This window comes from Haematobia irritans, chromosome 5, assembly GCF_050003625.1.
Source record: "Haematobia irritans isolate KBUSLIRL chromosome 5, ASM5000362v1, whole genome shotgun sequence".
Taxonomy (NCBI): domain Eukaryota; kingdom Metazoa; phylum Arthropoda; class Insecta; order Diptera; family Muscidae; genus Haematobia; species Haematobia irritans.
Genome location: NC_134401.1, coordinates 114,027,724 through 114,041,725, shown reverse-complemented (window position 1 = coordinate 114,041,725; position 14,002 = coordinate 114,027,724). Strand labels below are relative to the sequence as shown.

At 29.8% G+C, this 14,002-nt stretch overlaps 1 long non-coding RNA gene across 1 annotated transcript; it reads left to right on the top strand.

Moving 5' to 3' along the window:
- Positions 1-6,181: 6,181 nt before the first annotated feature.
- LOC142240822 (uncharacterized) lies at positions 6,182-7,540 on the top strand. Its single transcript, XR_012723400.1, has 4 exons — positions 6,182-6,485; positions 6,572-6,876; positions 6,971-7,212; positions 7,280-7,540. It is a non-coding gene; the product is annotated as an uncharacterized LOC142240822 (long non-coding RNA).
- Positions 7,541-14,002: the final 6,462 nt, after the last annotated feature.

Below are 14,002 nucleotides of genomic sequence, written 5' to 3'. Positions count from 1 at the left end.
GTAGGACGTCACTTCCACATGTTTTCTTCTTGCCACTAATCTCTGGTCTCTTGTTGAATGGGCGGTATCAAGCCTTTCACACCTTGTTCTTTAACCTCGAAAAACTTCAATCTCTTCGAGGTCTATAGGGATGGTTCCTGTTATCACTAATGCGGCTTCCCCTGATACCAAGCGGGATGATGAAGAGAGTTACCGTTCTCCGTACTGAGAGCTGCCGTTCTCGGTACTGAAAACAGCATTTTCGCTTTAGTCCATCTCTGTAGGGCCAACTCTCTGATCTCGCATCCATAGAGGAGTGTACTGTTAGTCATCTCCATGGATATCTTCTGCTTGGAAGAGGGCTTCCTTTGTTTGCCATCAGCTTGCTCAGTCGCGACGTTGTCATAGCAGATTTCCCCGGTGCGCACTCTATCTGCTTGGAGTTCGTTGGTTTCGAGTCCAGCCTAAAGTCCCAAGTACTTGATTGACTGCCTTGGGATTATTTTCAGTCTCTCGTCGTATTTTGCATTCCAGAGATATGTCCCAAGGATTGAGCCTTCTGCGGCACCTTAGGATATCTCCGTTCTACTTACCATTTCGGAAACGCTTTCGCATTACTTCGAGTTGGACTCCACGTTGTCATTGACCGTCTCCTTCTAGTCCGCATCCAGATTTAAGCCTACATTACTCATGTTGTCGTGTCCGTAGAAAACTTTTTCTCGCGGCAAACGTGTTCTACGCCCTCTGGTCTCAAAGTTCCTCTCACTATGTACCATCTTCTGGATTATATTACTCGGAGAGATATGACCAATTTCTACTACAAGCACTGCACGTCGTTCTGCACAACGGCTACATGCTTGGTATCATCAGCGACCTCTTCTTTTCCTTAAATACAGTTCTCTAAGCTGTATTTTCTTATACGATGCTATTACTTTTAAAAGTATCCGAGACAAGTCCCAAGTTATATTACTCGGGACTTGTCAGTGTTCTCATCAAGTATTTCGCATCTGAGTCTTGAAATACGCCACTTTCCCATGCCTTCTCTCTCTCGCCATAACGGTATCTGGGTTATGAGTCGGCGTTTCCATCTGTACTTTGCCTCGTTCCTCCATCTTTTCTTCCACTAATATCTGGTCTCTTGTTGGATGTTCGGTATCCAGTTAGTCGTGCCTTGTTGTTTATCCTCGAAGCACTATTTGCCGCTCAATCACCTGGAGGTCTATTGGGATCGTTCCTTCTATCACTAATGCGGTTTCCCCTGCTACCGTGCGTTATATTGAAGTGATTCTCGGTAGCTAACAGTTTGGCTGATAAATCCCCGGTCTAACAAAGAAAAACACATTTTTTTTGTCAAAATTCATTTTTATTATTCAACATAGTTCCTTTCAAGAGCCATTATAACGACCTTCCAATTTTTTGATACCATTTTGGTAGTACTCCTTCGGTTTTGCCTCAAAATAGGCCTCAGTTTCGGCGATCACCTCTTCATTGCAGCCAAATTTTTCCCTGCGAGCATCCTTTTGAGGTCTGAGAACAAGAAAAAGTCGTTGGAGGGCAGATCTAGAGAATACGGTGGGTGGGGAAGCAATTCGAAGCCCAATTCATGAATTTTTGCCATCGTTCTCAATGACTTGTGGCACGGTGCGTTGTCTTGGTGGAACAACACTTATTTCTTCTTCATATGGGGCCGTTTTGCCGCGATTCAAACGCTCCAATAACGCCTTATAATAGTCACTGTTGATGGTTTTCCCCTTCTCAAGATAATCGATAAAAATTATTCCATGCGCATCCCAAAAAACAGAGGACATTACTTTTCCAGCGGACTTTTGAGTGTTTCCACGCTTCGGAGACGGTTCACCGGTCACTGTCCACTCAGCCGACTGTCGATTGGACTCAGGAGTGTAGTGATGGAGCCATGTTTCATCCATTGTCACATATCGACGGAAAAACTCGGGTTAACAGCTGCAAACGCCGCTAAGAATCATCAACACGTTGTTGTTTTTGGTCAAATGTGAGCTGGCGCGGCACCCATTTTGCACAGAGCTTCCGCATATCCAAATATTGATGAATGATATGACCAACACGTTCCTTTGATATCTTTAAGGACTCTGCTATCTCGATCAACTTCATTTTACCATCATTCAAAATCATTTTGTGAATTTGTTTGATGTTTTCGTCGGTAACCACCTCTTTCGGGCGTCTACTGCGTTCACCGTCCTCCGTGCTCATTTCACCACGCTTGAATTTTGAATACCAATCAATTATTGTTGATTTCCCTGGGGCAAAGTCCGGAAACTCATTATCAAGCCAAGTTTTTGCTTCCACCGTATTTTTTCCCTTCAGAAACCAGTATTTTATCAAAACACGAAATTCCTTTTTTCCATTTTTTTCACAATAACAAAAGTTGCTTTACAAAAGACGCTCTATCTCACAAACTAATTGACTTACAGACGTCAAATTTTGACACGAATCATTTGAAGGTTGGTGCTATATAAAAATAATATGCATTTAATACTAGCGACACCATCTATGTGTCAGACCGGGGACTTATCAGCCAACCTGTTACCGTTCCCTGTACTGAAAGCAGTTTTTTTTCGCTCTAGTCTGTCTCTGTAGGGGTCGACATCCAGACTTCACATCCATAGGGGAGTATACTGTTAGTCATTTACATGAGTATTTTTCTTCTGCTTGGAAGAGAGCCTCCTATGTTTGCCATTAGCCTCCTCTGTCGTTTGGAGAACGTTAGTTGACTGCCTTGTTGGGATTACAATGTCGTCTATGTGTCTATGACTATGTCTTTCGCACGTATCATGGTGTGCAAAATTTGCTTTGAGCCTCTTAAGTTTTCCTCGCTTTTATCACAGCGACTATGTCATTATCGTAGCCAACAAGGAATGTATCATCTAGCATGGGTATCTTAAGTATCTCGTCGTATGTTGCGTTTCAGAGATCTTGTCAGATGTTTGAGCCTTGTGCGGCACCAGAGGTTACCTCCATTCTTCTTGGTCCCTGTATAGTGGCAAATATCAAAAGTTGGTATTTCGGTATGTGAAATATCGACTCTAGGATGTATATTACGTCTGCTCATCTCAGGCTGATGAACTTTGTTGATCCTTATCTTACGAAAAGGCTCTTTACGACTCTGGTTAAGCCGATATTGGAGTATGCATGTATTGTCTGGTCACCAAGTTATCGTTGTTCTATGTTATTGATCGTATTGAATCTGTCCAAAAGCAGTTTCTTATTTTTGCTTTGAGAAAGCATGGCTTGAATAATTTATACGACTGTCCCCCTTATTCTAGTCATCTTATGTTAATTGATCTTCCATCTCTTGAGCATAGAAGGTTTATGCATGGTATTGAATTTTTCACTAAATTTATTAATGGAGATACTGATTCACACTACTTAACATCGCAAAATTTGTTCCAAATCGTATAAATAGAAACTTTGTATACTTAAGGGTAGAATTTTGTTGACATAACTACGAATTATTTAATCCACTTAATGTTTTGTATAGAAACTATAAATCGGTCTATACATTGATTTCTTTGACTGAATCGATTCTTGCCGTCAAGTAAGGTTAGGTTAGGTTAGGTGGCAGCCCGATGTATCGGGCTCACTTAGACTATTCAGTCCATTGTGATACCACATTGGTGAACTTTTCTCTTATCACTGAGTGCTGCCCGATTCCAAGTTAAGCTCAATGACAAGGGACCTCCTTTTTATAGCCGAGTCCGAACGGCGTTTCACATTGCAGTGAAACCACTTAGAGAAGCTTTGAAACCCTCAGAAATGTAACCAACATTACTGAGGTGGGATAATCCACCGCTGAAAAACTTTTTGGTGTTCGGTCGAAGCAGGAATCGAACCCACGACCTTGTGTATGCAAGGCGGGCATGCTAACCATTGCACCACGGTGGCTCCCTGCCATCAAGTAAACTATACTCAATTTTAACAATAGAGTATCTGATCCAAGGGTGGTTGCCTTCTAAATTCCCAGCAGTATTGTTATAAATTTGGTCCTGCTCTATTCATCCGATTGGTTTTTATATGATCCTGTATTCCGCGCCCTTACCATCTATGGTGTCTGCAATTTTTAAACTTTGGTTCAATGGAGTCCCTACTGACCCACATCTCGAATACGTAGCTTTGGAGTCCCTTCTGACTCGCTGCTGTGGTCCTTACTGACCCATAGGGTCCCTTCTGGCCCATATGGACCGCTTAGTTTCTATTTAATTACCTCTGCCGGTATGCCGTTAGGACCAGGTACCTTCTTGTCCTTGAGGCTTTTGGAGGTACTACGCATTTCTTCTGTTGTAAAGACAGGGATGTTTGAGAATGCTTCTGTATCGTTCTCGTCTTCTTTGACAACTAGTGCCTAGTTTCTACATAACTATTTGGTATCCTAGTCCACAAGGATTATTGTTTATGTCTAATTTTATTTCTTTCCATTTATCTAACTTACTCTTAATTATTCTGTACATTTTGTCCCACCGTGCTATAACTTTTGGACAATTATTCATTTTCGCTTGCTTCTCTTTCGTATTATTTTCTAATTGCTTTTGTTGTTTTCTCAGAAATATTTATTTACTTAATTTGTAAGAGAGAATGTTTGCAGGATTTTGGTCAAAAGCGGAAATTTGATCAATGTCATGAAAATAAAAGACCAGACCAAACAAGCTCCTATTTAAAAAGGACTATAAATTACGCCTATAATATGGACTTCCTTGTTTATTTGTAAATATACGATTTTAATGAACGAATTTTGAAAAGACAAAATAACAGAGAAGAAAATTGGACGACAACAATAAATTTGCTTACGCTTACGACAAAAAAAAAATATATAATAAATTAAGAAATAAATAATGGCTTTAGCAGTTTTGCCTATAGCCATTTTCCTTAAGCCATTTGAATTCAAATTTTTAAAGAAATATTTACACAAAGATATTTGCATATCTTCGTGTACACACAAAAAATTATCACCAAAATTTTTTCAATTAAACACTTAATTGAATTTGGAAACGGATTCAATTAATATGTTAATGGATTCAATTAATTATTTAATCAAATCCGAATAAAAACCAATTAAAAAAATGATTGATATTTGTTACGTTTACAATTAAAATATTTATTGATTCAATCAATTTGTTAATCAATTCGGAAATAATTTTCAATTACAAATGTGATTGAAATTTTTTCCGTTTCCAATTACACATGTGATTGATCCAATCACCTTTGTGATTGAAACTGAATAATTTTGAGCAATGGGAAGAGCGAAAAGAGAACAAGAAAATGGGTATTTAGTCAACAATGTATGATGGAGAAATCAGTCTGTGGAAGTAACTCGTAACGAACGGTTGGGTTTTTGTTTTTCGCGAAAATTGAAAAACATGATTGGCGACATTCTGTCTGCTGCATTCAAAATGTGTGCATAAATATTTTGAACGCAACAACAAATCATAGCAAAGGATTGAAATAAATGAAGTGTGCAACAACAAACGGCCACGTGGTAAAGGTTTGAAAAAAATATATGACAGAACGCATTTGAAATTACCTGTGTTTGTGTTTTGTGATATTGTAAAAATGGAAAACAATCTACGTTTATTGAAGGTAAGAAATTGTGAAATGTGAATACCGTTTTCCATTGAAGCCTGTTTACATTAAACGGACTATAATAATATATTTTTTATTCATTTCTTATAGTGACCAATTTTATTTCGTGAAATTGACCAATCAATCCCATCAACTCCATCATTTTATCAAATATATAATAATATGTTTGCAATAAAAAAGTGGGTACCGTATTGATCTTGTAAAATTATAAATTTTTTTCACTCCTAGTTTTCTTAAAACCAAGAGTACACACAAAAAATTATCACCAAAATTTTTTCAATTAAACACTTAATTGAATTTGGAAACGGATTCAATTAATATGTTAATTGATTCAATTAATTATTTAATCAAATCCGAATAAAAACCAATTAAAAAAATGATTGATATTTGTTACGTTTCCAATTAAAATATTAATTGATTCAATCAATTTCTTAATCAATTCGGAAATAATTTTCAATTACAAACGTGATTGAAATTTTTTCCGTTTCCAATTACACATGTGATTGATCCAATCACCTTTGTGATTGAAACTGAATAATTTTGAGCAATGGAAAGAGCGAAAAGAGAACAAGAGAATGGGTTTTTATTCAACAATGTATGATGGAGAGATCAGTCTGTGGAAGTAACTCGTAACAAACGGTTGGGTTTTTGTTTTTCGCGTAAATTGAAAAACATGATTGGCGACATTCTGTCTGCTGCATTCAAAATGTGTGCATAAATATTTTGAACGCAACAACAAATCATAGCAAAGGGTTGAAATAAATAAAGTGTGCAACAACAAACGGCCACGTGGTAAAGGTTTGAAAAAAATATATGACAGAACGCATTTGAAATTACCTGTGTTTGTGTTTTGTGGCATTGTAAAAATGGAAAACAATCTACGTTTATTGAAGGTAAGAAAATGTGAATACCGTTTTCCATTGAAGCCTGTTTACATTAAACGGACTAAAATAATATATTTTTTATTCATTTCTTTTAGTGACCAATTTTATTTCGTGAAATTGACCAATCAATCCCATCAACTCCATCATTTTTTCAAATATATAATAATATGTTTGCAATAAAAAAGTGGGTACCGTATTGATCTTTTAAAATTATAAATTTTTTTCACTCCTAGTTTTCTTAAAACCAAGAGCGGTATGGGTTTGGTGGAAGATTCACCTTGAAGTTGCGAAGTAGCGTTGGCATTAAATTGCATTTTTGTTTTACCTGCCTTTTTCAGTTTGAACCCAAGTAGAGAGCAGTATATCTGGTATATAAACTAATGAGCTGAATTATGTAATGGTAAAAGAGTTCTTTCTTTTGGATTTAAAAATATGAAAAATATCCGAAAATAATAAATATATGTATTTTCCATTTATATTTTTTTTATTTCCAGAATTTGCAAAGTATCATCAATATAATACCAAATATTACATTGCTTTCCCATTATTTTTGTCTTTGATTGGTTCAAATTTTAATAGACGTTTTTAATGTGTGGAAATTTTGGAAAGGAATTGTTACTAAAATTAAATTACCGAGCTCCTTAATACACATTTTTATGATAAAAGACTACAACTGCAAAAGAAGATTATAAATCTGCAACCTGGAACTATGAATTGAACTTGATATTCTATGCAGGTAATGTTTAACAAAATTAACTTTTAATTGAACAAAATGAAATTCGAATTATTCTGTTTACTTTCAGAAAAACTAATTTAGCTTACAGGCTGCTGATTTATTGGAAATCTAGGCGCATCTACATATTAGAAGGAACATGCTAACACGGTTATTATTATAAGGAAGATAATGATTTATATAATTTATTTTTTCACCCTATAGTTGTTATTGATAGTAGTTGTATTTGTAAGTTATGTTAGAACAAAATACAAATGACAAGAACCAAAATTATCTGTCTATTGCATAATTCAAAAAATAATAAAATATTAAATATGTTTTATAAGAAACACATATTTTCTTTTATTTCAAAAGAAAAAAAAAACTAAATACGATTTTGAGGTCGCAATATATAAATTTTTTGATCGAAATTTATAGCCAATTTCAATTAATTATTTAATTGAATGAATCAAATAGTTGATTGATTTTTGTCGCGAAATTAATTAAAATTTTAATTGATTCAATTAAAACTATGATTGAATTTTATGTTAAAAATCAATCACGTTTTTAATTGATTCAATCACACAATTAATTGATTCCGTGACAAAAGTCAATTAAATTTTTAATTAAAAATCGTGTTGGTTTTCAATCAAAATGGGTGATTGATACTATCATTTTCGTGATTGAAGACATTTCAATTAAAAAAATGATTGAATCCGCGATTTTCGTGATTGAAATCAAAAAAATTTTTTTTGTGTGTATGGGTTTGTTGGAAGATTCACCTTGAAGTTGCGAAGTAGCGTTGGCATTAAATTGCATTTTTGTTTTACATGCCTTTTTCAGTTTGAACCCAAGTAGAGAGCAGTATATCTGGCATATAAACTAATGAGCTGAATTATGTAATGGTAAAAAAGTTATTTCTTTTGGATTTAAAAATATGAAAAATATCCGAAAATAATAAAAATATGTATTTTCCATTTATATTTTTTTCTAGTTCCAGAATTTGCAAAGTATCATCAATATAATACCAAATATTACATTGCTTTCCCATTATTTTTGTCTTTGATTGGTTCAAATTTTAATAGACGATTTTAATGTGTGGAAATTTTCGAAAGGAATTGTTACTAAAATTAAATTACCGAGTTCCATAAGAATTGAACTTGATATTCTATGCAGGTAATGTTTAACAAAATTAACTTTTAATTGAACAAAATTAATTTCGAATTATTCTGTTTACTTTCAGAAAATTTGTAAGAGGAAATTTCCCAAATGTTTTCTCCATAAGGAGTTAGCATAAAGGGCCCAAAATTGAGTTATCTCTCCCAGCCAGATCTATACTAAAGGCTGTGGAAAGGTTCATTCGCCCGAACCGAAACATGTACAGTCCAGGCGTGTATAGATTGGTATCTGGCGTTTTCTTTTCAATGGCTCTATTAACCAGGTTCCTTAATCTATATCTGTCCATAAAGCTCGAAAAATAATTGTATAATTAGATAAAACTAATTTAGCTGCTGATTTATTGGAAATCTAGGCGCATCTACATATTAGAAGGAACATGCTAACATGGTTATTATTATAAGGAAGATAATGATTTATATAATTTATTTTTTCAGCCTATAGTTGTTATTGATAGTAGTTGTATTTGTAAGTTATGTTAGAACAAAACCAAATTTATTTGTCTATTGCATAATTCAAAAAATAATAAAATATTAAATATGTTTTATAAGAAACACATATTTTCTTTTATTTCAAACGAAAAAACAAACTAAATACGATTTTGGGGTCGCAATATATAAATTTTTGATCGAAATTTATAGCCAATTTCAATTAATTATTTAATTGAATGAATCAATTAGTTGATTGATTTTTGTCGCGAAATTAATTAAAATTTTAATTGATTCAATTAAAACTGTGATTGAATTTTATGTTAAAAATCAATCACGTTTTTAATTGATTCAATCACACAATTAATTGATTCCGTGACAAAAGTCAATTAAATTTTTAATTAAAAATCGTGTTGGTTTTCAATCAAAATGGGTGATTGATACTATCATTTTCGTGATTGAAGACATTTCAATTAAAAAAATGATTGAATCCGTGATTTTCGTGATTGAAATCAAAAAAATTTTTTTTGTGTGTAGGGTTCCATTTTTTTTTTCTTCAAGAATGTAATATGAAAAAAATTTATAAAACTTTTGTTGAAAACTAAAATTCGAAGTTTTTTTTTTTTTTGGAGTCAAAAATTCCAATAATTGTAATAAAAATATAAATATAACTAAAATAAATAAATATATAAACAAATAAAATACAAATATAAATATTAATAAATAATAATAAAAAATATAACGCTAAAAAAAATAAAAAAAAAATTGTTAATTACTAAATTAATTTATTTCAAACATAAAAATGTATGAATAAATGAAAAATATGACGGAAAAATTATGAATTTTTGACACCAACTCAAATGGACAAAGAGGTGGTAGATACCCTCCTCCATGGATTGCGTACAAAATTCTACTAAAGACTGTCATCCACAATCGAATTACTTTAGTTGTGGTAAAATTTTGCCATATGGAGTCCATGTAAGCTTTTTTGGTTCTTGATCGGTGTATACACATTTATATAAATATAAATCGGATTTGATATTGCAACCAGGTCGGATGAAATTTGCTCTTCTAGGCTGCTCCGCAAGCACTGTGCCGCAGTTAGTAAAATTCTACCAAAAATCCTAGATTTTTTTACTGGTTGATAGATTGGTTGAATTCTTGATTTTTCTATAGAACAAATTTTTGACAAAATCTTATATAGAAATACAAATCTGACCACATTTTCTATAGAAATAAAATTGTGACAAATTTTTTTTTTGTAGAAATATAATTTTGTCAAAATTTACCATAGAAATCAAATCTTGACAATATTTTCTATAGAAATAAAATTTTCACAAAATTTTTTATGGAAATAAAATCTTGATAACATTTTCTATAAAAATAAAATTTTGAGAAAATTTTCTATAGAAATAAAATTTTGACAAAATATTCTGTAGAAATAAAATTTTGGCAAAAAATTTTATAGAAATCCAATGTTGACAAAATTTCCTATAGAAATAAAATTTTGATAAAATTTTCTATAGAAATCAAATGTCGACAAACTTTCCTATAGAATAAAAATGTTGACAAAATATTCTAGAGAAATAAAATTTTGGCAAAATTTTATTCCTATAGAGAATTTCTAGAGAAGTAAAATAATTATAATAATTTCCTATATAATTAAAATTTTGACAAAATATTCTAGAGAAATAAATTTTTGTCACAATTTCTTATGGAAGTAAAATTTTGATAAAATTTTCTATAAAAATAAAAATTTGACACAATTTTCTATAGAAATAAAAATTTGACAAAATATTCTGTAGAAATAAAGTTATGGCAAAATTTTCTGTAGAAATAAAATTTTGGCAAAAATTTTTATAGAAATAAAAATTTGACCACATTTTCTAAAGAAATAAAATTGTGACAAATTTTTTTTAGAAATAAAATTATGTCAAAATGTACCATAGAAATTAAATCTTGCCAAAATTGTCTATAAAAATAAAATTTTCACAAAATTTTTTATGGAAATAAAATTTTGACAAAATTTTCTATAAAAATACAATTTTGACAAAATTTCCTATAGAAATAAAATTTTGAGAAAATTTCCTATAGAAATCAAATGTCAACAAACTTTCCTATAGAATTAAAATTTTGACTAAATATTCTAGAGAAATAAAATTTTGGCAAAATTTTATTCCTATAGAAAATGTCTAGAGAAATAAAACTTTCACAAAATTTCCTATATAATTAAAATTTTGACAAAATATTCTAGAGAAACAAAATTTTGTCACAATTTCATTCCTCTAGAAATTAAATTTTGACAAAGTATTCTAGAGAAATAAAATTTTAATTGTGGTTTTGATTTCAGTATAAAACCTTTGTAGCTTAACCAACAGAGGAAGAATATATTTGTCAAATTTTTTGGACAAAGCCCTATAGACTGCAAGATAGTTGAATGGACAGCCGTTTCGGAATTACCAAATTCCTCATCAGTATCCTCTAGGTGCAGCAAAACTATCAACCAATTATCAGAAGAAAGTCGGGCAATTCAGTAAACCCAATGTAAATTATACTAGGACCTCCAGAAAAACGGTTTTCGATAGTCGGCTTGCTTAGATAAGTTTTTTTTTACAAATACAGGAATTCCTCGATTTTCGTAGTGATTGATTCTGGAATTTGACGACGTAAACCGAATTAAAAATTGCCCATTTAATTATATATGTATGTCATCATCATCGTTGGTACTTATATCACTTCTGATATAGTTGGCAAAAAAATCGACGTCGTAAATCGAAGTTGGATGGAACAAAAAATTTGACGTTGTAAATCGAAACAACGTAAACCGAAGCGACGGAAATCGAGGAATTGCTGTATATCACTTTTTCTTTGCAAAAATTTCCTATAGAAATAAAACTCTGCAAAATTTTTCTAAATTTTGCAAAAATTTTCTATTAAAATGAAATGTTGCAAAAAATTTTCTAAAGAAATAAAATTTTGCAAAAATTTTCCGTAGAAGTAAAATTTTGCAAAAATGTCTATAGAAATAAACTTTTGTTTTGTTTTGTTATCGTTGGTTTATTCTTCAATCATTATTGTTGTTTTCGATTTCAGCTTAAAACCATGAATTGACTAAACGACAAGTGTAGCTGTTGGTTAACAGAGGAAAAGTATGCATGTCAAATTTATTTTTGTAAAATTTTCCATAGAAATAAATTTTTTGAAAAATTTTTCATAGAAACAACATGTTGGCAAAATGTCTTATAGAAATAAAATTTTGACAAAATTTTCTGTAGAAATAAAATTTTGACAAATTTTTCTGTAGAAATAAAATTTTAACAAAACTTTCTATAGAAATAAAAATTTGGAAAAAAATTTTCTATAAAAATAATATCTTGGAAAAATTTACTATAGAAATGAATTATTGAAAAAATATTCTATAGAACAGAAATTTTGGCAAAATTTTCTAGAGAAATAAAATGTTGACGAAATTTTCTATAGAAATACAATTTTGACAAAATATTCTAGAGAAATAAAATTTTGACAAAATTTTCTATAGAAATAAACTCTTGATAAAATTTTCTATAGAAATAAAATTTTGACAAAATTTTCTATAGAAATAAACTCTTGATAGAAATAAAATAAAATTTTGACAACATTTTCTATAGAAATAAAATTTTGACAAAATTTTCTATAGAAATAAAATGTTGAAACAAATTTTCTACAAAAATAAAATCTTCGAAAAATTTACTATAGAAAAAAAATGTTAACAAAATACTCTAGAGAAATAAAATTTTGGCAAAATTTTCTATAGAAATAAACTCTTGACAAAATTTTCAATAGAAATAAAATTTTGACAAAATTGACTATAAAAACAAAATTTTGATTAAATTTTCTATAGCAATAAAATTTTGGTAAAATTGTTTATAGAAATAAAATTTTGACACAATTTTCTACAGAAATAAAATCTTGGAAAAGTTTACTATAAAAATAAAATGTTAACAAAATATTCTAGAGAAATACAATTTTGACAAAAATTTCTATAGACATAAAATGTTGACAAAATTTTCTACAGAAATAAAATGTTGACAAAATTTTGTATAGAAATAAAATTTTGACAACATTTTCATAGAAATAAATTTTTGACAAAATTTCTATAGAAATAAAAATTGTGACAAAATTTTCTATAAAAATAAAATTTTGACAAAATTTTCTATAAAAATAAAATTTTGACAAAATTTTCTATAGAAATACGTTTTTGACAAAATTTCCTATAGAAATAAAATTTTGAAAATTTTCTAAAGAAATAAAATTTTAACAAAATTTCCTATAGAAATAAATTTTCTATTGAAATAAAATTTTGAGTAAATTTTGTATAGAAATACAATTTTGACAAAATTTTCTATAGAAATAAAATGTTGACAAAATTTTCTACAAAAATAAAATCTTGGAAAAATTTACTATAGAAAAAAAATGTTAACAAAATATTCTAGAGAAATAAAATTTTGACAAAATTTTCTATAGAAATAAACTCTTGACAAAATTGACAATAAAAACAAAATTTTGACTAAATTTTCCGTAGCAATAAAATTTTGGTAAATTTTTTATAGAAATAAAATTTTGACAAAATTTTCTACAGAAATAAAATCTTGGAAAAGTTTACTATAAAAATAAAATACTAACAAAATACTCTATAGAAATAAAATTTTGGCAAAATTTTCTATAGAAATAAATTTTTGACAAAATTTTCTATAAAAATAAAATGTTGACAAAATTTTCTACAGATATAAAATTTAGACAAAATTTGCTATAGAAATAAATTTTTGACAAAATTTTCTATAGAAATAAACTCTTGACAAAATTTTCTATAGAAATAAAATTTTGACAAAATTGACTATAAAAACAAAATTTTGACTAAATTTTCTATAGCAATAAAAGTTTGGTAAAATTGTTTATAGAAATAAAATTTTGACACAATTTTCTACAGAAATAAAATCTTGGAAAAGTTTACTATAAAAATAAAATGTTAACAAAATACTCTATAGAAATAAAATTTTGAGTCAATTTTCTATAGAAATAAATTTTTGACAAAATTTTCTATAAAAATAAAATGTTGACAAAATTTTCTACAGATATAAAATTTAGACAAAATTTGCTATAGAAATAAATTTTTGACAAAATTTTCTATAGAAATAAACTCTTGACAAAATTTTCTGTAGAAATAAAATTTT